The sequence below is a fragment of the Prionailurus bengalensis genome, chromosome C2 (genome assembly GCF_016509475.1).
Source record: "Prionailurus bengalensis isolate Pbe53 chromosome C2, Fcat_Pben_1.1_paternal_pri, whole genome shotgun sequence".
Taxonomy (NCBI): Eukaryota; Metazoa; Chordata; class Mammalia; order Carnivora; family Felidae; genus Prionailurus; species Prionailurus bengalensis.
Genome location: NC_057350.1, coordinates 80,015,999 through 80,040,080, shown reverse-complemented (window position 1 = coordinate 80,040,080; position 24,082 = coordinate 80,015,999). Strand labels below are relative to the sequence as shown.

Genomic DNA, 24,082 nt, shown 5'->3' with positions numbered 1-24,082 from the left:
TCCCGGTAGACTCATCTCTGCACTGCCCGCATAGCACAATTAATAGTTATTACTCAAGAAGGAACAAATAAAAAAAAAGCGAGAGCAGGCATAAAAACATCCTTTCATCTTCCTGACGATGGTCCCCTTTGTCAGGTCTGTGGAGCCATACCTGTGAATCATCCTGGGAAAGCACAGTGTGGGTGATTAGAAGGAAGATCTTGTGGCTCATTTCTTACCCACTTCCTGGGCTGGGGAAATGTCTCAGCTCGTCTTTCTTATCTACTGATGTCTTGTCAATATCCACTACCGTTCACCATGCATCTTCACAAACAAGGGCCTCTTTCTCACTCCAAACCATCACCGTGTAGGGAGGCAGTTACTCTCTGTGCAGACAAAGTTGTAAAGAAAAAGCAGAATAAAGCTGAGAAGGCAAGAATGGGGACACGGAAGACGCTCTGGAGTAGGGGTACAGAACAGTGAGTTGGAGCGGGAGCATAAAAATACTCAAGCCACGTTTGTGTTCTCAGGCTATGAAATGAGTCACGGTTCTGCTACAGACCAGCCACTCGACTTTGTGTACTTTATTCTTATGATTCTAGAGTCCATGAATCAACTTTTGCCACTTGCAGTCTTGAGACTTAGTCCGAGCCTAAGGGAACCCTGACATTGAGGACGGATGCTTCCAGTGGGCATGTGATTCTCCCCTAGGTTCAACTTCATAGGCACCATGGGGGTGAAGGAAATGGATCTTACAGTCTGTTCTTGTGTTTGCATCCGGCTGAAGCAGGAGTGACTCTGGGCGAGCTACATAATGTGTCTGGATGTCACGTTTGGCATCTGTGAGGGAGGAGTAGGGTTGTTGTCAGAACTGGAGATCGTGCGTGCTATAAGGTGCCTGGCACAGAAGGAGCTCTCAGTTAAGGATGGGGATTGTTGTTGTTATTGTTCTTATTATTATCTGTCGCCACAATCATTTCCTTGGCCCTGTCTTACAGGGATAGACTTGTGGCCACAGGAAGTATTCATTGTGATAGCGGTTTCACTAGACAGATGGAAACGCTGCACAGTGAACAGTACAATGAAAGAAAGCTCCACATCAATTCCACCATCTTCTTTTTCATTTTCCATGCGTTATCTCTTGCCAAGTCTTGGATTGTAGCTTTTCTGCTACTTCTCTTGGGATTTTTCCCTTCTTCCTTATTCCACCTGTTATTATTACCCTGAGCCAAGCTCTCATTGCCTCCTGCTATCCTGGTGTTCCCGTCTCCAGGCTCCCTTAGAACCCTGGTTCTAGAGTGTGGTTCCTGGGCCTGCGGCACCACCACCAGGCCTTGAGGCTTGTTGGAAATACTGCATCGCAAGCCCCCTCCCCCGCCCTCCAGACCTGCTGAATCACAGGACACATATGCCGTCATGCTGTAGGGCCTTCATCCAATTCATCTGCTCAAAGTACCTGCTTAGCCAACGTGTGTGTGTTCTGCCCCTGGAATATTTCCTGTTTCTGATTGCTCTTCGCGCCTCTCTTGCAAGTGGTGGTCGAGAGGGTAAGCATGGGGCTGCAGAAAAGCACTGGGGTAGGAGAATAGTGACTCAAGCCAAGTCACCACCCATTATTTGGACTATGACAATAGACTCTCTGAAATGGTCATGATACTTTTATGATTTCCCTTTGTTGCCCTTCTCCCTACTGTGTGAAGAGATCTTATGAAATTGTTAATTGGATCATATCTCACCCCCTGCCACAGAGTGACTTCCATGGTATCTAGAAACATTCAGAAGACCTTTTAGTGGCCTGCAAGGCAATGTGAGTTGGGCTTCCCTTATCTGTCACTCCGTCATCACTTTACTCAGTAAGCTAAAGACACACTGACCTCCCTTCTATCCCGTGTATAAGCCAAGTTTGTTCTCACTTGACCTTCTTCTGATTCTGCATATGGCTGACTTGGAGTCTTCATTCTAGGCTCAGTACAGATGTCATCTCCCTGAAGAGATCTTCCTTAACCTACAGCTAAAGTAGCACACCTGTCCTCTCCCCATTTCTGTTTCCTATTATCTTGTTTTAAGTTCTCTACAACACTTATGGTTCTCTGAAAGCGTGGTCACTATGCCTGTGTTTACCTTTTGTATATTGCAAACTCTTTTGGTGAGAAATATCTTTGGTATAATAATGAGGAGGGTGATTTGGTGAGTGCTTACTATATGCTAGGCTCTGTATGTAGTGCACTCTAATGGATCAGTTCATTTGGATTATTTCTTTCTCTTTCATGGATTATTTGTATCTTTGTCTTCCTCCTTTCTTAGGGTGTCAGCTCCCCAAATGGGGGAACGGTATCTATTTGTTGCCATTCTGTTCCCAGCCTGTAGAAGATTGACCCGCACAGGCATAGGAGTGGTGCTCCGGAAATGGTTATTTGGGATATGTGTGGACCCCAGAAGATTGTCAATGGGGAACAAGTCCACATGGAAGGAGAGAGAAAGAGTATCTCATCCCCCATTCCAGGAGAAAATAGCCTTACTTTCATTTTTATCTTTAGATTAAGAGAGGGAGCAGGCTTTGGAATTCGCGTTGGGATTTGCTATCGCGGCCTGGGGTACAGACGCAGATGCTGACAATCTGGGAGTGGGGTTCTTGAGTGGTACCTTAATAAGAACAAGTCCTTGCGAAAGCCTTAAGTTTGGTGCGTAGCGTGGTTGGAAATACAGGGCCTAATGACTTTTACGTTCTTTGAGCGCACGCTGTCGATGTGCGTATGTGAGCCTTTTATTATTATGGACTCAGCCGGCAGTAACCATGGTGAGTAGACCCTATCACACAGCATTTTTCTGAGTCAGTTTAAAATGCTGACAATTAAATATACCGTACTCTTTTAAGCGATCCATCAGTCTCCCTTGTTGTCATGGTGACCGGAGTATATTTAGAAATGTGACAAGTACACTGAGTTCAATTGCACTTTTGCCAAAACATAGTTTTGCAGCTAAAATTGAATTTCCTGATTGAAGATCCAAGTGCTGTTAAGGGGGCATAATCGTTTCTATACATTATTCTGGAAGCATAACTTACATCATTCTATTAAATCAGCAGTTAAAAGTCTTATCAGGCTAGTAAGATACTGACACTTGAGTGGTTGTATGTAGAGTTGATGGAAGAAAGTAAAATAAAGGTAGCATCCTGTTTTATTTTTCTTTAAAAATGAAATTGAGCCTCACCAGTGTAACTAGTTTAATGATTAATTCCTTTATATCTTTTTAAAGAAATTGTAGGTAAGCGTGCATGTGTCTGTTCCTTCAGATTATATTTTTAATTGAAATCGCTTTATTAAGTACCTCCTCTCTCCTACATGCAATCTTTTCTTAGCAGCATGAGGGCATCTCTTTTTCTTTTGGTTTGACCTCAGATTAACAAGCATCCTTATTTTTCCCCAGCCTTTTTTCCTGCTGGGTTTTACATGGGGTAAAGAGATGAAATGAATATGACTTTTTGTGGAAACAAAGGAAAAGTAAAAATCTCATCTCTTGTCTGATCAGGGACTAAGTTTGGATTCTCACTTCCTGTCTTTTGACCTTTCACTGTAGTGCTGAGAACGACACTGGGGTTGAACTGCTTGCTCTCTTGACCGTAGAAAGTTTGGAAACCGGTGCAGTGCCTCGTCTTTATTATAACCCTGTTTCCATTCCTGGCCACAGATTTTTTTTTTTTTTTTTTTTTTTACTTTTGGGATGAGAAACAAGGACTCCTGGATACTTTTGCCTCTGAGTTTTCATGGAGCTGAATGTATCAGCAAGTGAGATAGATTTTGAGTCCCTGTATGGTTAAATTGTTTTTATTTCTTTCATGTACATGGCAAACAATGGTAAGAGACATGTCAGTTGTACACTTGATCTTAGCCAAAAGGCCTAGAAGCGATGGGAGACATGTTAGTTGTAATAACAATGGGTAAGATTTCTTGAGTTTTTACTGTATGCTAGACATTGAGTATAGTAAGGTTTTTAATGGATCATTTCAGTGGAACTACACAATAATCTTCAGATGTAGGTCTATTGCCATTCTTATTTCACATAAACAAAACAAAACAAAACAGGTGTAGGGGCACCTGGGTGGCTCAGCTGGTTAAATGTCCGACTTCAGCTCAGGTCATGATCTCATGGCTGGTGAGTTCGAGCCCCACGTCGGGCTCTGTGCCGACAGCTCAGAGCCTGGAGCCTGTTTCAGATTCTGTGTCTCCCTCTCTCTCTGCTCCTCTCCCACTCATGCTCTCTCTCTCTCTCTCTCTCAAAAATAAATAAACATAAAAGAAAAAAACAGGTTTAGAGAGATTCTGTATTTTGACCAAGAGCATACCTAGGGGCACCTGGAGGCTCAGTCGGTTGAGCATCCGACTTTTGATTTCAGCTTAGGTCATGGGATTGAGCCACGTGTCGTGCTCTGTGCTGATTGTGTATCCTGCTTAAGATCCTCTCTCACTCTCCCTCTTACCCCTCCCCTGCTTGTGCTCTTTCTCTCCCAAAATGAATAAAAAAAAAAAAAGAGTATACGTACCTCAAATAGTAGTAGAGTCTGGAGTTTGATCTGAGGGCTCTATTAACCAGTGCCTGCCCCATGGAAAGCTCACAATCAGTATTTGTTACTAACAAATGGCCTACTCCATGGCGAAGTCGTACAGATGTTTCATGTGTCCAAATGTTCACTGAAGTGGCCTCTACATAAAGGTAAACAGATAGCAGGGTCTGAAAGTAGAGCTGAGCCACTCTTTGTCTTCCCTAATGGTTTAGAACCAAAGAAGATGGGTACTGGGCAGGAAGGTAGCATACATAAGTCCCATCTAAGTGCAGTGGTTTGGTCTCAGGACCTCTCTACACTCCTCAGCATGAGTTTTTGCTTATGTGAGTGATAGTAAGGATATTCATCTTAGAAATTAAAGCCGGGGCCTCTGGGTGGCTCAGTCGGTTGAGCCTCTGACTCTTAATTTCAGCTCAGGTCATGATCTCACTGTTGTGGGATTTTGCCCTACATCAGACTCCACACTGAGCTTAGGATTCTCTCTCTTTCCCTCTGCCCCTCTTCCCTGCTCACGTGCTCTCTCTCTCTTTTTCTCCAAAGAAAGAAAGAAACATCCTAAAAAAGAAATTAAAACAGAAATACAAAAAAGATTTTAAAGAAAGCTGTATGAAAATAAGTACATTTTCCAAAAGACACACAAAAAAAGTAGTGAGAAAAATGGCAATTTGTCACAAATATATGCTGTGACTATAGTTTAGGAAGAAAATCCAGAAGTTATTTATAAAAAGGATTGGAAAAGGAAGTTAAAAAGGACATAATTGTGGATTTTCTTTTTTTTTTATACTACACTAAAACTTGACAAGTGGTGGTTTCCTAATGTGAAACCTGAAATCGTATCAATAAATTTCTTTATACTCTGTTATATTAAAATTCATTGGTCTTCTACTCAGTTTGAATCGCTCCACACCTCTGTGTAACACCATAGATTGCTCATTTGGAAAATACAGGTTCACTGAGTTATGCATATCTTTCAAATATCGATAAGTTTCATTCCGTAACAACAACAAAAAAATCCCATTCGTTAATATCGCCACTGCTTTCATCAAAAACATATTTTAATTATTAGGAATATGTCAAGTATACAATAGCAGATGCAGGGTTTTTGAAGTTCTAATTTTCACTTGAAAACTGATTTTTATCACTGGCAACAGATACCTTTAATTGTTTTCCTTGAAATGATAGGCTCTCTTGGTTTATGTTTGTCATCACCAAGTCTGAATGACCACAATTTGTCAGTCATTCTTCCAAATAAAAATGATGTTGGGGCACCTGGGTGGCTCAGTCGGCTGAGCGTCCGACTTCAGCTCAGGTCATGATCTCGCAGTTCGTGGGTTCGAGCCCCACATCAGGATCTGTGCTGATGGCTCAGAGCCCGTAGCCTGCTTCGGATTCTGTGTCTCCCTCTCTCCTTGCCCCTTCCCCACTCATGCTCTGTCTCTCTCTGTCTCTCAAAAATGAATAAACGTTAAAAAAATTAAAAAAAATGATGTTCTGTGCAACGAGCTGTTAGCTCAGCCCTCGATTCCAGCAGACACACAAGTGCCTTTCTTGGAGACAACCATTGTGGTTTGGGATTCAGCAGAAGATGTTCTTGCCTCCTTTCTATTTTGTCACATGGAATATTAAAAAGATATGTGTTCAAGGATTGAGTTTAATAAAATTAACTTTTAATGCATGGAGGACAGTTTTGAATGAAACGAGCCCCGTGTTCCCTTGACTGTGGGTACCTGGTGGTGAAAAGTGAAGCAGCTGTCGGGACATTTTGGTGCCACTGCTTGATTCCTGTGAAGACTCTGGCCATGTCCCCCCACCCCGCCCCACTCTTGATTGCTTTCGCACCGTTGACGCAGATGTCAACACTGTGAAAAAGATGCATCATGCGCATTGAGAGCCACTGATCTAATCCTGTCTTCTGGCTTTTTTAGGCGAGCGGAGCTGAAAGCGACCTACCCGGGACCGCTGCGCTGGTTAGCGGCTGAGCTGGAGCAAGAATCCAGGTGTTAGTGTGTTCCTGTTTTTTCTTTTGAGTTCCTGTACCAGTCTCTGGGATCTCAAGGTAGATGTTTCTGAATTTCTTTTGTGAATATGCGATGTCAAAGGTATATCATTATTGTATTTATTTGGGAAGATTTCCATATATTTTTTCGGTGTGTTTATTAAACCTTTTGCATATTTTCCACACTCTGTGCTCACCACCGCACCGCTGTTCACTCTCCTGCTTTTCAATAGTGACCACTGCTGCCTTTTTAAACAGAACAGGTTTTGTCTTTGGCAAGACCTGAGAGAAGTTGAAGGAGCAGTTGAGTGCTTGTCCATTTTCTGGTTTAGAATCCCAGCTTTGTGGGGGGAAAAAAGACTCCGGGAGTTTGGGCTGAAGCGGCCACTTCCTTCTTTACCTGGATTAGCTGGCAGTCACAGCAAAGGAAACTGCCTACGTACCCATGATCCTCACTGTCACAGAGAAGTCATCTTACGGGACCACCCCCTGCCTCCCCACTTTTATGTTAAAATTCTCTCCCTTATTTTTTTTTTTCCTTCCTGTGGGAGGGAGGTCGTCCAATACAAATTGCCCTTTACCTTTGCTTTTGCTTGTGTTAATATTTTATGCGATCTGTTTTCTTCAATAAAAACTGCTCAGCCTGAAATTGTAATGACGGTTGCCGAGACAGGCCATTGAGCCGGACCCAGACATCATGTTTTCTCTTCAATAACTCTCTCCTGTCTCGAGTAGCTTTTGGGGGGTCGGGTTTAGACAGGTTGCAGTGTTTGAAAGTGAATGAATCTGGTAGACTGTGAAAGTAGGCTTGCACACTCTCAAATGGATTGTTCTCTCATTTTCAAATATGTTGAATGTTCTTTTGAACGATCTCATTTTTTCTTTCCTATTCCTCACCCAGCATTTCATTGCTCTCTCCCACCGGTGAGCTTTTGGTTTTTTTTAACTTTGTTTTCTAACATTCTTCTGCTTCTTCCTCCATGTGTGTTTTGATTACCCAAAAGTGAGATCTGATTTGACCTTTGCTTACTTCTGTGAATCAGCTCTTCCCTAAACTTAAGCCTTCGATGACTTCTTTTCTTTCCATAAAACTTAGTTTCCTGTGAACCGTTTAGCTTTTCCTCTTTCTTTCTGAGACTTCTGGTTATGGCTTTGTCTAGCCATTTATGAGGCTCCCAAACTGCCTCCCAGCAGATCTTTTTTAACTTTTCGAAATGTGTTTTCTGCCTTGTCTGAACTTCTTGAGCGTGGGGACTGTCTCGTGCTTGGCATATCCTTGCTGCCCCATGGATGTGCTGTATGGATGCTATTTTTACCCGGGGTCTCTTCTTCAAAGGCCATTCTTCAAATTTGTATCTGGAGCTTGGAGCTGTTGTTTGTCTCTCAGCATTGGGCAGCTAAATCTCTGAAACACAGAGCTGCAGTGGCCCATCTTCTAATGCTGACTCCCTCCCACTGCCAGGATGTTACGCATGCCTTCCCTGACAGATGGCCATTGAGCCTCTACTTGGGCACTTCCAATTCTTTGTGAAGCAGTTTGTTCTACTGCTGGGCAGCTTCATGTTTTTTATTATTTTATTTTATTTTATTTTATTTTATTTTATTTTATTTTATTTTATTTTATTTCATTTCATTTCATTTCATTTTATTTATTTTATTTTATTTTATTTATTTTATTTTATTTTATTTATTTTATTTTATTTATTTATTTATTTATTTTATTTTATTTCATTTTATTTTATTTTTATTTTTTTTAATTTTTATTTATTTTTATTTATTTTTATTTTTATACTATGAAATTTATTGTCAAATTGGTTTCCATACAACACCCAGTGCTCATCCCAACAGGTACCCTCCTCAATGCCCATCACTTTAAAGTTCTCCTCTCCATTGCTCAGGAACTGGAGTTTTCACTGTTTCAGCCCTAAGAGTTCTAGCATTGCATATTTTGCACAAGTGTAACGTGCATGAGCCGTCAGTCCCCAGGTTCTCAAGGGTAGCTATAATCCCTCCATCCCCTTCCTTTCTTGCTACCTCTATCTTAGGATTTAAACAGGTTTGGATGCTTATAGTCTTTATCCCGTCCCTGTGTTCACATCACTTGCTAGATTTCTGCCATGCCATTCACCTCTGAAGTTCTCTTTTAGGTGCGTTTCTTTGTTACATACTGGAAACAGAATGAGTTTGTGGGTCTGAGAGATAGGATCTCCATAGGGGATATAGTCAATGGTGTTGTAATAGCATTGCATGGCGACAAGTGGTAGCTACGTGTTAGCATGATTTATAGAGTTGTCTAGTCACTATGTTGTGACCTTGGGACTAATGAAACACTGTGTATCAACTGTACTTCAATAATTAAAGAAAAATAGCTAGGATATAAATTCTAGTACCATAACTTACTAGGTGGGTGAACTCAATCAGATTAGTTAATTGTTCTGAGCTTTGGTTTATTCAGAGGCAAAATGGATATAGTAATGACTTCTGAGAATATTTTTAAGGAGTAAAGTATGCAAAATGTTTAGCTCAGTTATAGAAACACAGTGTGTTTAATAAATACTACTTTTACCTTGATTAACTCTTTTTGTCTTTGATCTTTCCAATGGTTAAAAAAATTTTTTATCCCAGTATAGTTAACCTACAGTGTTAGTTTCATGTGTACAATACAGTGATTCAGCAATTCTATACATTACTCAGTGCTCATCATGATAAGTGTGCTCTTAATTCCGTTCACCTGTTTCACTCATCCCCCAAAGCACCTCCCTCTGGTAACCCTCTATTCGTTCTGTGTAGTTAAGAGTCTGTTTCTTGTTCCTGGTGTGTCTCTCTTTTTCTTTGTTCATTTGTTTTATTTCTTCCATTTCACAGATGAGTGAGATGATATGGTATTTGTCTTTCTCTGAATCACTTACTTCACTCAGCATTATCCTCTCTAGATCCATGCATGTTGTTGCAGATGGCAAGATTTTGTTCTTTTTTGTGACCAAACAATATGCTCTTGGGTGTATATATGTATGTGTGTATGTACCACCTCGTCTTTATCCATTCATATATCTATAGACACTTGGGCTACTTTCATAATTTGGCTATTGTAAATAATGCGGCAATAACCATAGGGGTGCATATATCTTTTCAAATTAGTGCTTTTGTATTCTTTGGGTAAATAACCAGTAGTGGAGTTATTGGATCATATGATAATTCTATTTTTAATTTTTTGAGGAACCTTTTTACTGTTTCCACCGTGGCTGCACCAGTGTGCTTTCCCACCAACAGTGCAAAAGGGTTCCTTTTTCTCCACATCCTCACCAACACTTGTGTCTTGTGTTTTTGATTTCAGCCATTCTGACTCGTGTGACATGCTATCTCATTGCAGTCTTGATTTGCATTTCCCTGACATTGAGTGATGTGGAGCATCTTTTCATGTGTCTGTTGGCCATCTGTGTGTCTTCTTTGGAGAAATGGTTGTTCATGTTTCCTGCCCATTTTTTAATTGGATTGTTTGGGTTTATTTGGTGTTGATACAAGTTCTTCGTATATTTTAGATTCTAACCCTGTATTGGATATGCCATTTGCAAATATCTTCTCCCAGTCAGTAGGCTGTCTTTGAGTTTTGTTGATTGTTTCCAGTGATTTCTTTTTCTTTTTTATATACATGACATGATTTTTAGAATTCATTATTTTAAGAATTTCTCCCTCTCTCTCTACGTATCTTTCTCCAGTCCTTTCTTTTTAGATTTTATTCATACCTACAATCCTAAAAACAAACAAACAAACAAACAAACAAAAAAAACAACCTGTTTCTTCTTGATTCATGTCCCCTTTTATTTTGCAAGTTTGTCTAGAACTTAACATTTTTTTGACAAATACTGTTTTTATCTACATGAATTTTCTCAACTCTTGCCTACATCTTTACTTGTATATTCAGCTTTTATTATTCCTCTTGTGGAAAACATTTGTTCACCCTTTAATGGGTTAATGATGACTGGGTCATTGCATGTTACTTAACTCCTCATTGAACCCCTCACTCAGTAGCTGTTAGAGTTACTCAGTTGAATAATACATTTTTTAAGTTAAATGTCCAATTAATGTCAATTCAAACATTTACTGAACACTTCTATGATACGCATTGAGCTACGTGCTCTAGGAATTACATAAAACTCTGTTTTTATGTATTCATGCATTCATTCATGGAACATATTCTTGAGTACTCAAGATCAGATTCTGGATTTGAGGTTCAAGAAACTGAGTTAGACAAAGATTTCTCTCCTCAAGGCACACAATCAATAAAAATGATAAGACAGTATATTAACTTTAGTGATTTAGATATGGATCCAGGCATTATGAGATGGGCTGCTTCCCCAAACCTTTCTAGATTGGGAAAAGCTTCACAGCAGGGGACGTACTTAAAGTCTGAGTAAGGGTCTTAAAGTCCCCCGGGAAGATAAGACCTCTACAAGGGTTTAGATTGTGTTTGGTTATTAAGCCAGTTGTGTGAAACCCAACTGCTTGTGTTACCCTTGACTCTCTTCTTCCCCCCAATTGTATGAATCCAATGTTTTTCATACTTCTGTTTCTTTTAGGGGTCTTACAACCAACAGAATAACTGAAAGATAGATGTGATGATATTACAGGTTTGCTTTTGGGACCTAATTACCACAAGGATGCCTATTTCCACATTCCCACCATAGCAATAGTAACACGTATACAGAAAAAATAATCTCATGATAATATGATACATTACAAAGTATTTCTCAATCCTTCATTTCATTTACTTCTTATAGAACAGCTTATGCTTGTGGGTTTCCTGAGTGTCTTAAGCACTGCCACTGATAGATAAGAGCACAAGAATTATCATTGAATAATTACGTGTGGTGGATTTGCAAAGAATTTTTCTCTTTTTATTCCAAGATGATCATGCTGTATTTTCTGATTTCCTCTAGATCACATGACCAGGTCTGCCCATAACGAGGCGTCTAGGACTGTGTCCCTCTACCACTCTGTGCCTCAGCTTTGTTACTTGTCATATGGGAATATTGCTGCTATTACTAACAATGGCACTAACTCCACCTCACTGGATTGAGATGAAGAATAAAATCATTAATCTGTGTGAGAGCATAATGTATGTAGCTGGTCACAATTGTACACACAAAATACACCTTTTGATTGACCAGATTGCCAGCGACTTCAGTCGAAATGAGTTCAACTTAATTTTTACCTGTTTCTCCAAGCTTTCTAAGGTAGCTTCATGTCTCACTGTCTCCCGTTTAGCCCAAAAGTGACTGCAGGCAAGTGCTATGTGTTCAGTAAACACTTGTTGATTGATTTTTTTTTTTTAAAGTACTGACCTTCTGAAGTCCAGTGCTGGAAATGTGTAAGCTACTTATATTTTTCCTTAGGACTCCTAAAGCCTGTCATTTAATTTCTAGATTATAAGTTCCATTGATAGAACCCTTATAAATATCACATTAAGAAGCTGAGCATTACCTTTAGGCCAAAGCAATTTAGTTTTTAAAAATCTGATTAATTTCAACACAATCAGCCAGGATGTCAGAAGATCTCAGTGCCTCTGATAGATGCTGACAGGTGAGGAAATTAAAATCAGGGAGGGAAGCAATTAAATACTGGCAAACATTACTTTAATGAGACAACCAAATCATTCATAAGCCATGGAATATGTTGTATTCTTGATAAGTATCTTAGGGTGGCGGGTGAGAGAGTGCATTTAAAAATGTGCTGGAGTGCATTTAAAAATGCTCTTTGTACCTGATCTGATGATGGGAGTAGAAACCTTTCAGTGTTTGTTACTTAACGCCTTTGGTCTGGTCTAACATTTCAGTTGTTTTCAGAGATAGAATTCCTAATGATCATGTTAGAGATTATGACATTGTTTAATTGAGGCAAATCTTGTATACGATTTAGTTTAAACAAGGAAATAATTTCATTTAAACAGATCTTACCGATCCTTTCACCCCATCGCTACCACTATCTAAAACTTAGGCAAATGCACAAAATCCAGACAAAATAATTTTTGGCCTTTTCACAAGTAAGTGCTTTAGGGATAACTGTGGTCAAGACCTATGAAGAGTGGGAAAAAAAAAAGCCATTTTATACAATTTCTAATTCAAAAGACTTGGGAATTAGAGTGCTAAGAGCAGAACCCAGGAGCTCAATTCTCATTCAGCTCTTCTTTTCAGAATAACACTCACATAATCAGAAAGGATATCTGCAAACACAGAGCTAGCAAGTTACCTGTTAATTGCATTAATTTTCTTAGTTCAGGGTTTTACAAGGCTCTGTCATGTTATGCTCATTGGTCCTATAGCACTTGTAAAATATCAAGTATTAAGAGGTATCTTTACATTGGCTACAGTGATTCTGATGTCAGTTGGTTGTGTTTGTAATGTTAAGTTCATCTTTCTAGGATTGTGTTGCTTAAAAATTGTCCTGGGGTGCAGATTTCGGTTTAGAAGGTACTGTGGTTTGTGAAAAACCTATTGGAATGGTTGTCTCTGCTCTCTTCATTTCTCACAACCTTCCATTCCTTTCTGCCTTTGTTCCTTATTCCCCACCATGTTTCTTTCTTCTCTTTCTTCTTCATGGGCTTCATTTGCCCACCCCTGGTTTTCCTGAAATAGAGTGTAAATTATCAATTATTCTATACCAGCTCCAAATAGGCCTGGTGAGTCTTGCTTTTGTATATATTTAATTAATAGGTTGATTTTTGTAAATTAAATAGTGAGTATACAAGTTTCTTTATTTGGGTTGAAATTGCTTCTGAAAATGAGAACGTTTTTCTTGAGAGAGGATGGGTGGTTTGACCAAGGGTACAGACTGCCAGGGTCTCGGTCAGCGGTCATAAATACAGAGGCAACTAAGGATAACTGAGTTTATTAGCAACATGCTAGAGTGGGGTTTGTCATTTGTCCAAGATGTCTTTATGGGTCTAGTGGAGAACTCCATTGCATTAGGTAATACCCATGAGTTTACCGAGGACACATGACATTCAACCATATGAAGAGGGCCGGTGAACTTCTTAGCTAGGAGGCTTCAGCTTTTCTACTGTTTAACATGAGACTTATTGACGAGAGAGAATTCAGGGGCACTGGCTTCTGTTGTTTCTGTGGCTTGTGTTTTGACAGTTTGCCAAGAAGGTTGCATCTCTGAAACTGCCCTGGGGAGAGCTGAGAAAGTCTTCATGGTAACCCTGCATTGAACACTTCTTTTGCCCCAGCTTAGTAATGTGTCACCTTCTGGTTAGACCACAGATGTGAAGTCTTCTCTGTCTCCTTTCACTTGCAAAGGAAGCAGGACTCAATACTAAATGTGTTTTGGTGCTTTGACAGTCAACTTTTAGATGGTATATGCTCCCAAGTGGGAGGCTGCATCATGTAATAGAAGGGTCCTTACTGGTTTTGGTATCACAATTTGAGGTTGCATTTTTACCTGCTCCATATTAACCATACGATCTTTAAAGTTTGGTTTCCTTGTTGATAAAGTTGGTCACAAAGATGATTAATGTTTTGATTTGGGTGGCTTATGACAAGAATGTCTTGCAGAGTATCCTATCAGCCATGCCCTACTCTTAATCTTAGTTGAGTCCTATATGAAAATGGGATAGATGAATAAAACTTCCCAGAAGTCTCCTACTTCTCAATAAATCTGTCCACTGTATTCAGTTCCCTTGGTCTTCTGTTGGAAGCTTCATCTCTCTGAACCTAAGGGGCAAACTTTAGGCACAAAGGCACAAGCTTTAAAATTACTTGAGATGTACCTGAGGTCTTTCACCTAAGGCCGTATCTCTTGCTTCTTGGGCTTGAGGGGACACTTCATTTTTCAGTTTTCAAGTGTTGTCTTTGGAAACACATATTCTTTGTTGTTGTTGGGGTGAGGCCATGTGAGATACACATAGTTAATATTGAGGTGCTTTAGAACTAGGCGTACGGATCAAAGCAATTCCCACCCCTCAGGTATTCTCTAGTATTGTGTGTTTATCACATCGTCCTTTGATCAGATAAACATGGGCTCACACGAGGAAATATTAATGTTTGGTATACCATCACTTTCCATTATCTGCAGATAGAAATAATGGAGGAAATCTTCCCCAAAAAGTTGAACTGAGGTTTGGCTAGGAAGTAGATATTATAAGCCCCATTTACATATGAGGAAATTGACACTCAGAGAGTTTAAGTAACTTGCCCAAGGACATTGTTTTTTTTTTTTTTTTAAATTTTTTTTTTTTCAACGTTTATTTATTTTTGGGACAGAGAGAGACAGAGCATGAATGGGGGAGGGGCAGAGAGAGAGGGAGACACAGAATCGGAAACTGGCTCCAGGCTCTGAGCCATCAGCCCAGAGCCTGACGCGGGGCTCAAACTCCCGGACTGCGAGATCGTGACCTGGCTGAAGTCGGACGCTTAACCGACTGCGCCACCCAGGCGCCCCAAGGACATTGTTAAGAGGAAGACAAGTCTGACTGGCTCTAAATCCCATGTGTTTTTGCTGCTTTCTCATGTCAATCAAATAGCTGGTTTCATTTTATTATTCCCTCCTCCCCCCAACCTAGTGGATAAAGTCAGTGAGTTTGTGTTTTCCCAACCTAATAGCCCGGGACAGACTAAGATATAAAAGAAAGATCACTGGGCCAACAGGTGGAGCCCAGAAAGTCCAAACTCATACCCTGCTGTATACTATACTGTGTAGTGTTGGGCAAGTTACCTGCCTTTCCTGAACTTCGGTTCCCACATCTGTAAAATGAACACAGTGATACTCATTCCCTGTATGTGTGTGAAGTTAATCATGAGAAATATGTTAGTTCCCTTCTCCTTCTCTCTGTTCCTCCTGGAGCTTCTGTTTCCTCACCTGTGAAGTGAACAGATGATTCTCTTCCTGCTTCTTCACTGGGTTGTTATGGAGTGAAATAAGATGACGAATGTGAAAATGTTTTGCAAAACAAGAAACTGCTATATAGATAGAAGAGTTTATGATTATTAATGATACATATAGCTTAGTACCTAAGAGTAACATTTACCTATTTTATTTACAGACGCTAGCATAGCAGTTTCCTGAACCTGGTGTCCACTGACCATTTGAAGAGCTAGTTATCTGAGGTAAGAGAGGATAGGCATCTTCGTATTTAAGAATTGCTAATGGGCAAGTTATCCAATAATGTTTACAGTTGATTTTACTCCCAACAGAAGAAATACAAAAGTATTTCCTGAGCACCAAAACCTGAAAAATGGCCAAACCAATGAACTGCCATCCTTTTATCTTTTTTTGATTTAATTTTCCCTTTCTTCTTTTTTTTTTTTAAGTTTTTAATGTATATTTTTATTTTGGAGAGAGAGAGAGAGAGACAGAGCGCAAGCAGGGGCAGAAAGAAAGGGTATCTGAAGCAGGCTCCAGGCTTCGAGCTGGCAGCATAGAGCCTAACGCGGGGCTCGAACTCTCAAACTATGAGATCATGACCTGAGCCAAAGTTGGCCGCTCAACCAACTGAGCCAGCCAGGCACCGCTAATTTTCCCTTTCAAGTCCTAGCACAAAGATCTGGGCAACGCAGAAGACTCAGACTTAACAATTATTTACGTGTCCATGATATGCTGTGTTCTTATCTACTCTCTTTTGGTGTCCACAGCTAGCATGTGGCAGGACAGCTTCTCTCCAGTTTCCGAGCCCTTGACTGGCTGAATTTTTCATTACGCTATGCTGCCATGCTACCTGGCTTTGAAGGGATCAAACTCTAGTTGGTGGGGGCATCTCTCAGCTTCACCAGAAAGATCTCAAAATGACATAATCCAAGGCTACGACGATGACAACAAAATCCTAAGAATACAGCAAGTGAGTTAGAGGTTTTTGAAACTCAGGACCCATAGCATCCAGGTGCCACTGTTCTGGGGGACCTGTGTGAAGGAGATAGACTTTTGGCAAAAGAGTGTTATTTGCGTTGAGTTTGTCAAGAAAACAGAGGCCAGAAAACAAATTCAAAGGAAGCACAATAGTTGCAAAATGTGCAAGATGTGAGTTTTCTTTTGCGGCTAACCAGCTCATAACTGCACTTCTCAGCTAGGTCTGCTGTATTCGATGTCATCTATGAGAAGACTTGCGCCAAAAAGAGGAGACACAGTCAATATGGTGGGCCTAACTGCAGACCCTGCACTGTAGCAACTTTGTAGAAGATTTTATACCAGCACTTAAAGTACTGTAAACATTTGTTTTGCTGAATATTTCAGTAATTGTGTTGGTATGTTATTTCTATGATCTTGAACTTAAACATGGCTTTAGTTACAGAGACCTTTGAAAACATTAAAGTCTGTCGCTGTGCCCCATGTTTGTAGGACTTAACAGTTTAGAATTGAGTGGAAATGATGGTATTACAGTAACATGTTTTATTCATTAATATGGTTTTTAAAGCTAATATTCACACACATCAAATAAGAACATGTCATGTGTAAACAAGGTGGGTGACGCACAGCCTGTGAAACTCCTCTATAATTAGATCAGGATGGCAGCCACTTGTTTAGATTTTATTCTCATTCCTACAAAAGAGATGGTTACAAAAAAAACCGGTAGTGGGGGCGCATGGGTGGCTCAGTCGGTTAAGCATCTGACCTCGGCTCTGGTCACGGTTTCATGGTCCGTGGATTCAAGCCCCCCTTCGGGTTCTGTGCTGACAGCTCAGAGCCTGGAGGCTGCTTCGGATTCTGTGTGTGTCTCTCTCTCTGCCCCTCCCCTGCTCGTACTGTATCTCTATCTCTCTCAAAAATAAATAAACATTAAAAAATTAGAAAACAAAAAAAACTCCGTAGTGGCCAAAAATACATGAATGGCTCCTGCCCATCTTTTGGTCCCTCTCTAGTCCATAAAATACTCCTGCAAAAATTCCGTTCCGATACATTTCCTGTACTTCCGTGGATAAATATGTTAGAAAAGAATGTTCCGTAGACATGTAATATCAAAGTTTTGGTAGCTCTGTTAGGAAGAGGTCTGAGTTGTTCATGTCGAAGCTGCAGTTCATTAACTTTTCTCCAAATACCAGTTGTTAAATATTAATAGAGTAAGCTTTGAAAAGTGGCTGTGTGCCCCCCTTCTGCACTGAACACATCTTGAAACTACAAATAGGAGTTTAAACAAGCCTTGAAAGGTTAAGAAACAATTGCTCTTGAGAAAGGCGACTTTTACCTATATCTGATCCCTCCATCCTCTGTATTTTGGAGCTCGGGATGGGTGTGAGAAGGGAAGGATAAAAACTGCTCAAATAACCTTTGGAGGCTAGAGAAGGACATATTCTCAGGGCACGCTGCAGAAATTTAAAATAATCTGGTGGTAATAATTGGTATCGGTGGCAGTAATGAAGAAAGAATAACAGTTTAAGTAAATAATTAGACTTGACAGTAGATGTGTCAACAGGTACCCACTTAATGAGCGTAATCATTGTTTTTCTCCGCTTTCAACGTTGATCCACTGACTGTGGTGTGTTCCCTGTTCCACTTCCAAACCAAATCTATTTAAAGCTGCGCTTCATGGAATCTGAAACCCTGCACCCTGTTTACTATTTAGAGCTGATACCCAGTGTTCTTCAATAGGCAAGATCTGTACTTGAACGAGAATAGGCTTCTGGCCTCCTGTAGGCCGTTGATTATCCTTGTTTTCCACCGGGTGATTCATTAGCAAGGATGAATAATACTGAATTAATTATCATGGACTTGTCTATATTGCTAGAGTGAATTGTTGATTATAATTTGATGGAAATAGCCCTCCTGTACCTTAAATTAAATTAATCAGTTACTGCTTTTTTGAGGTGGAGGAAGAGGGAGTGATATTATAATACATGAGATGATTTTCTTAGTTACCTGGATAGAATTGCATTGTTTGGGGGAGCAAAGCCATGTGTTTTATGTTATGTTGTGTGAAGCAGAAGTCATGAGAATCTAATTCTAATCCCAGCTCTGGCTGTGTCACCTTGGCAAGTCACTTTCCCTCTCCAGGGGTCCATTTCAGCATCTAACAACAGATGGAGTTGGACCAGTTGATCATGGCATTACTTCTAGTCAAATGTCCTATTGTCTGTGATTTTGTTTCTTAGCCAGTCTTTTCTTTCTCCTCCTGTCATTTTTCCAAAGTCATAGGAAAGTCTTATGACTCTGCTTACGGAGCCAGTGCTGGGAAGTCGGTATCTCTGTTATCCTTGGTTCTTTAACGTACCAGAAGAGCAGTTTATGATTTAAATTCTGTGTGTACCATGATAGAGTGTTTATGCACGGATCATCCCTTACCTCCAGCAACGTTCAGTTTCTGGTTAGAAAAGAGAAACAAAAATCCATCTTCCTTCTTGTTTTTCTACTCCATAATCTGGGTCCATTTCTAGAGGGTCTAGGACACTTATCCCCTGGTTACGTTGATGGGTTCCTCTTCTGTTGTTGACTTTTCCAGGTTGAGTCATTGACCTGTAAGGAGAGGTCAGAATGTCAAAGCCAGAGGGGACTTTAAGAACCAATCGAGCCAGATTCCCTCCTTTCAGAGACTGAGATTTGTGGTCAGGGAGGGAGTCCGATCTGTCTGAGATATTAGTGGCAGATCTTGGTCTAGAACTTTTCTTCTGACTCCATAGTTGTAGCTCTGTTTCAGGAGAGCTGTCTCTTTCTGTAAACCGTCGTTTCTGTTCCCGATATTTAAAGGGCCAATGTCTTTTGGGCAAAACCCGTCTCAGTGTCAATGCAGGGATGCAAGATGCTTTTAAAGCAAAAATGGATTCCAGGCATCTTTGTTAATTCCTTGGGGCAATGGAGTAGAGAATTCTGGCTGGCTTCTGCTGACTGTTTTTTATTAGTAGACTATGGATTCCCCTGTAATCTTTCCTGTAAAAGATTACTTGACCCTGACATCACCACTGTTTCCTCCACCCGCCTCCTGCCCTTTTTTGATCCAGTGAATTATAGGAAGCTGGGGATGAGCTCCTAGCTGGCTGTTTACTGTGCATAGTTGGGAACATTAATAAAGGGAAGACAGATGAAGGATTGATAAGCAAGAGGACAGGAGAGTAATAGCCAACACAGTGAAATCTAGTTCAAGGCCTGTAATTCCCAGGTGTAGTGCTACACAAGATTAATAGCAGCGTCTCTCATTCTTTCAGACTTTCTCTCTGCTTTGTTCTTATGGGACTGGGCTGGGCCTGAGAAGCAGCTGGAATGATCTTTGCCAAAACCAAACTCATGTTTTCATGAGATTTCCAGGTCCAGAGAAGAGAGTAGTAATTATCCATCATTGAGAAGATAATTTAGAAGCCACTGGATCTAAACACTTATCTTGGACCTCCTAGTACTGAAATACAGAGTGTGGAAATCATTTTACTGAGTCTGAAGTTCATTTCGGCTCTCATCAATGTGCTTTGACTCTGGTGAAGCCATGACCTTCCCTTGAACCTCAGTTTCTCCATCTCTGTGATGGGAGGAGAAGGAGGGGTGCAAGAGATGATGTCGAAGCTTCTCTCGTTCCTGATTTTCATGGGTCTCTGATTAGTCTAAGGCCCCATGGCAAGTTCGCAGCTGAGCCAGGCCTTGAATTCAGAAGTGTCTCTGTGTGCTTTGGAGTGCCTGTTTCCATAACTTCTACTGCCCGTGGAGGTTCTAAACAGTGCCCTTGCATCCCTCAGCCTTTTAAAAATTAAATACATCTTTTTCCCCCCTCAGTTGACGGGTCTCTTTGATTTTGTCAAGGGACTTGCCTAAGGCAGTAGTTTTTAATTTGTGTGTGGTGCCTGTGTGTGAGGCACGGGGCGGGAGTAGAGGGAAGAAAATTATGGAATATTTAAAAACTGAGGGGAATCTTTGAAATAATTAGAAAATGCACATCTTCAGAGAATGCTGTCTATACTTTTAGGAGGTTTGTAGGCCTTCTGAAGGCCAGTGGAGGTTCTAATTAAGCAAAAGATGTTCTTCGCTGTTTGGCTAACATACATTTCCTGTTGCTGTTGGACTTTTCCGTAGTTCACCTATAGTCCTACTCTGAGTTTCCACCTCATTTGTAGTGTGACCCTGGACACTTAAATGTGCCAAACTGTTGAGTGATATTTTAATATTGAAACTGCTGTTCTGCTGGCTTTACTCACACGCTCACTCACTTTCTCACTCACACAAATTACTTTTAACTCAGAATCAGCACATGATAGCCATTTTGATATATTATTTCATTTAATCTCCCAAAACAAAACAAAAAATTTACTTTTTTTTCCCATTTTTCACGTACAGAAACTGAGCTCAGAGTGGTTGATAATTTGCCTAAGCATACAGCTAATAAATAACAAAGTCTGGACTTAAACCCAGATCTGGTCCTACATATGTGATTACCTCCAGAAACCATACTGAATATGAATAGGGACAATGAAAATTGCATAAACCGTAGCAATCCCTGGTAGAAAATGGTGAATGGTCCCCAAAGGAGTGCAGCGAATGTGTGCTGTGGGAGTTCAGAGAGGGACAAGATCATATATCCTGAGTCATTATATGATAATTTATTAATTAAGTGCTTATCTGGCAGCTTCAGGCAGACTAAGAAATTTTGGACAGTTGTATAAAATGTATTCTAAATCACTCATTTTTTCCCCCTTTTTCTTCAAACTTCTATCAGGCTCGTGGTCTCGGTTTCTCAATTTTTGTAAGTGAAGCAAGGAGGAGACCAAGAGAGATTAGAATCCTAGCGCCCTGATACCTGTGAGCTGGTCATCAACTGAGTTGGAATGTCAATGCTTTGGGGAATCCGTTGGTTGTTTTCTCCCTGTTATACTGAGCGTGGGATTTTTAAACAGAGATAGACTTCTGACCGTGCACGGATCAGCACAAGTGCAGATGTGAGCAGCCAGAACCTGGATCGTGCCAAGATGTAATGTCTGCCACATGTGTGAAGCTAATGCATCGCACTCGGTGAGGTGCTGTGAATGTACGTGGGAGCCATGAGAGCGAAAGCTGGTGTCAGAGGTGGAAGAGGCCTCCGAGATGATCAGGGGCAATGCCTTCACCTCTCTCATGGGGAAACAGAGGCAGAATAAAAACCAGACTTCCTACCAACCTCTGCGGGGGGATCTACCTGAATTTTCTGTCTTCTATTGGCTAGCACTCACACAACGGAACACAACAGATAGGCTTGGTATACTGGGATTGGGAATCCTGCGGAACTCGTTGCGTGATCTTGAATACATTACCTGATTTCTTTGGGTCTCGGTTTTGTTGTCTGTAAAATGGAAATCATGCCCCACCGACAGGACTGTTGTGAGGACAAGTTCAGTACACAGAGGCATATTGTTAATGTCATTGATAATCCTCATCATAGCTGAAGAGACAGGCATGGTTGTCCTGTTTCTACAGATTCTATTTCCTGATTTCACCATGGTCCTTTTTAGGTCCTTGCTTCTCAGGGTTTGGTCTGAAGACCAGGAACTTCAACATCACCTAGGAGCTTGTTCGAAATGCAGACTTTAGGCCACACTCCACACTTCCTGAATCAGAATCTGCATTTTAACAAGATCCCCAGGTAGTTCCTTTGCTCATTAGAGTTTGAGAAGCATTGTTTTGTGCCTGAGATCAATGTCAAGGCTATTGGCCATGGCCTGGTGCCAGCTACTGGCACACTGCCAGCCTTCCCGGGGCATGCCTTACCCATGCTTTGTGATGGTGGGAGGGAAGCCTGTGAAGTTGCTCCCTGGGAATAATGGAAAACTGGGTTGAAGGAATCCAGCAGCCTTTATCTTTTCAACGCCCTTCATTTCCTCAGCAGTACGACTCACAGGGGTCAAACTGGGATTGGATCCCAGATCTTTCTGCTCACAAAGTCCATGTTCTTTTCATTAAACCATGATGTCTCAGTCAGGAGGAACGCTGGGCCGTGCGGATGAGAACTCTCCTTCCCCCCATAGTGCGAATGTTTCCACACTGGCTGTTTTACTCTATTACTCAATTCCTAGAGGGGAGGAATTAAAAAAAAAATAATAATAAAAAAAAGCTTGAGTCGAAAGCCAGGATCCTGCAGCTTAATCAGTTATTTTCGTTTTTTAATGAGGGTGAGTATTGTGAAATAAGTAATTATTAATTACTCAAAACTAATGAAATATTTTAGTTTCCTTGCTAAAAAAGCATATGGAAGCAAAAAGAAAGCATATGGGTGTTTTTTGGGAAGCATATTGGTGAATGGACAAATTACACAGTGCCAATGTGCCTTTGCTGCCTGGCTGGGGCCATCACTCTGTGTGCTGGCATCCGAGTCCTCGTGTGTTTAACGAGATTTTTAAAAATTCCCATCTGATGTGTGCCTTGGGTTGCCTCTGGAGTTACACAGCTCTGCCTCCCAATTTTCCTGCCATGATTTCACTGACTTTGCTAGTTGAGCGCCACCTGTTTCGAAGCCTCTGCCAAAGGTGGCTTCCCCAGATGTACCCCATGCTCTGCTGTAGAATCAAGGGGTCGGCCCAGCTGATGGCTGCGTGTCGAGACTGTCCACCTGATGCTTTTGCACAGTGGTGAGAACAGTACCCTTTTAGACCGTAGGGCTGGATCTCCTTGCTCCACCTGGGGACTCTGGAGGAGACCTGGGTCAGCCATTGAATCTCTGCATTGCAGGTTTCATTGAATCTCTGCATTGCAGGTTTCTTCCCTGTGACGTCGGGATGGTGATGCCCGTGCTCCTCGGCTCACAGGCACGGCTGTTTATCCAATTTGTAGTCCATGACCTTCGCCCCTCCTCTCCTTTCCTTTATGTCTCCTGTCTCCTGCTACGTATTTAGTCAGTCTGGTAAATAGCTTGATGGATTTGGAAGAGGTTGAAACTATTTTCGCTGCTCTGGGGATTGCATACTTCTAGACTTGGAATGATCAGATGCCGCATGATATGTTTGAGAAGGTTCTTGGCTGAGTGTCAGAAAAACTGAGGTTGCAGACCAGCCTGGCTTAATAAGCATTTACATAGCACCTACCGAGCAGGGTGGGTTGCTAAGAAATTGAAGAAGGGAGGTAGCAGGGATGTGGAGGTGAGTTTGAGTCAGGGCCAACCAAGACTCAGTGTGATGCGTGAGCTCAGTAATTACACTTTGTGAGTGAGAGAATTTTGAAGGCGTCTTTCTACCTGGGGGTTTCTTGTAGAAACTGGATTGGAGTCCGCTTTAAAAGATGGTTAAATGGCCTTGGATGGGATGTTACAGGAAGTGGAGGGGAAGCCTCTGGCAGGCAAGACCCAGAAGCAGGTGACTACCAGCCATGTCCAGGGAACAGGAAATGGCTAACAGAAATCTTCACTCAAGAGAAATCACTTCTGTTTTGGTGGGACTGTGTCTACCCATCTGCAAAACATGAGCATTGGACAAGATGGCTGTCAAGAAGCTTCAACTCCAACTGGAATTATGTAAGATCTCCTATCCTGGAGCCAGATAAGCCATTGGGCTTGACCCTGACAGCTGATAGAGTCAGTGGGCCAGGGCCATCTTCCTACTACCCCACATGGCATCATGATGAGGGACGGGTGGAGGTGACCATTATTATTCTCACCTTTAAAACTTTTTTGATGCTTATAT

The 24,082-nt window shown here is 41.2% G+C and overlaps 1 protein-coding gene across 6 annotated transcripts in view; it reads left to right on the top strand.

The window, feature by feature from the left end:
- LOC122491615 (LIM domain containing preferred translocation partner in lipoma) overlaps positions 1 to 24,082 on the top strand; it is a 679,043-nt gene that overhangs the window by 159,643 nt on the left and 495,318 nt on the right. For all 6 annotated transcript variants that reach the window (XM_043594610.1, XM_043594613.1, XM_043594611.1 and 3 more), the window contains 2 exons: positions 6,466 to 6,596; positions 15,577 to 15,640. The gene's annotated coding sequence lies outside the window, so the exon portion shown is untranslated. The remainder of the gene's footprint in view (positions 1 to 6,465; positions 6,597 to 15,576; positions 15,641 to 24,082) is intronic.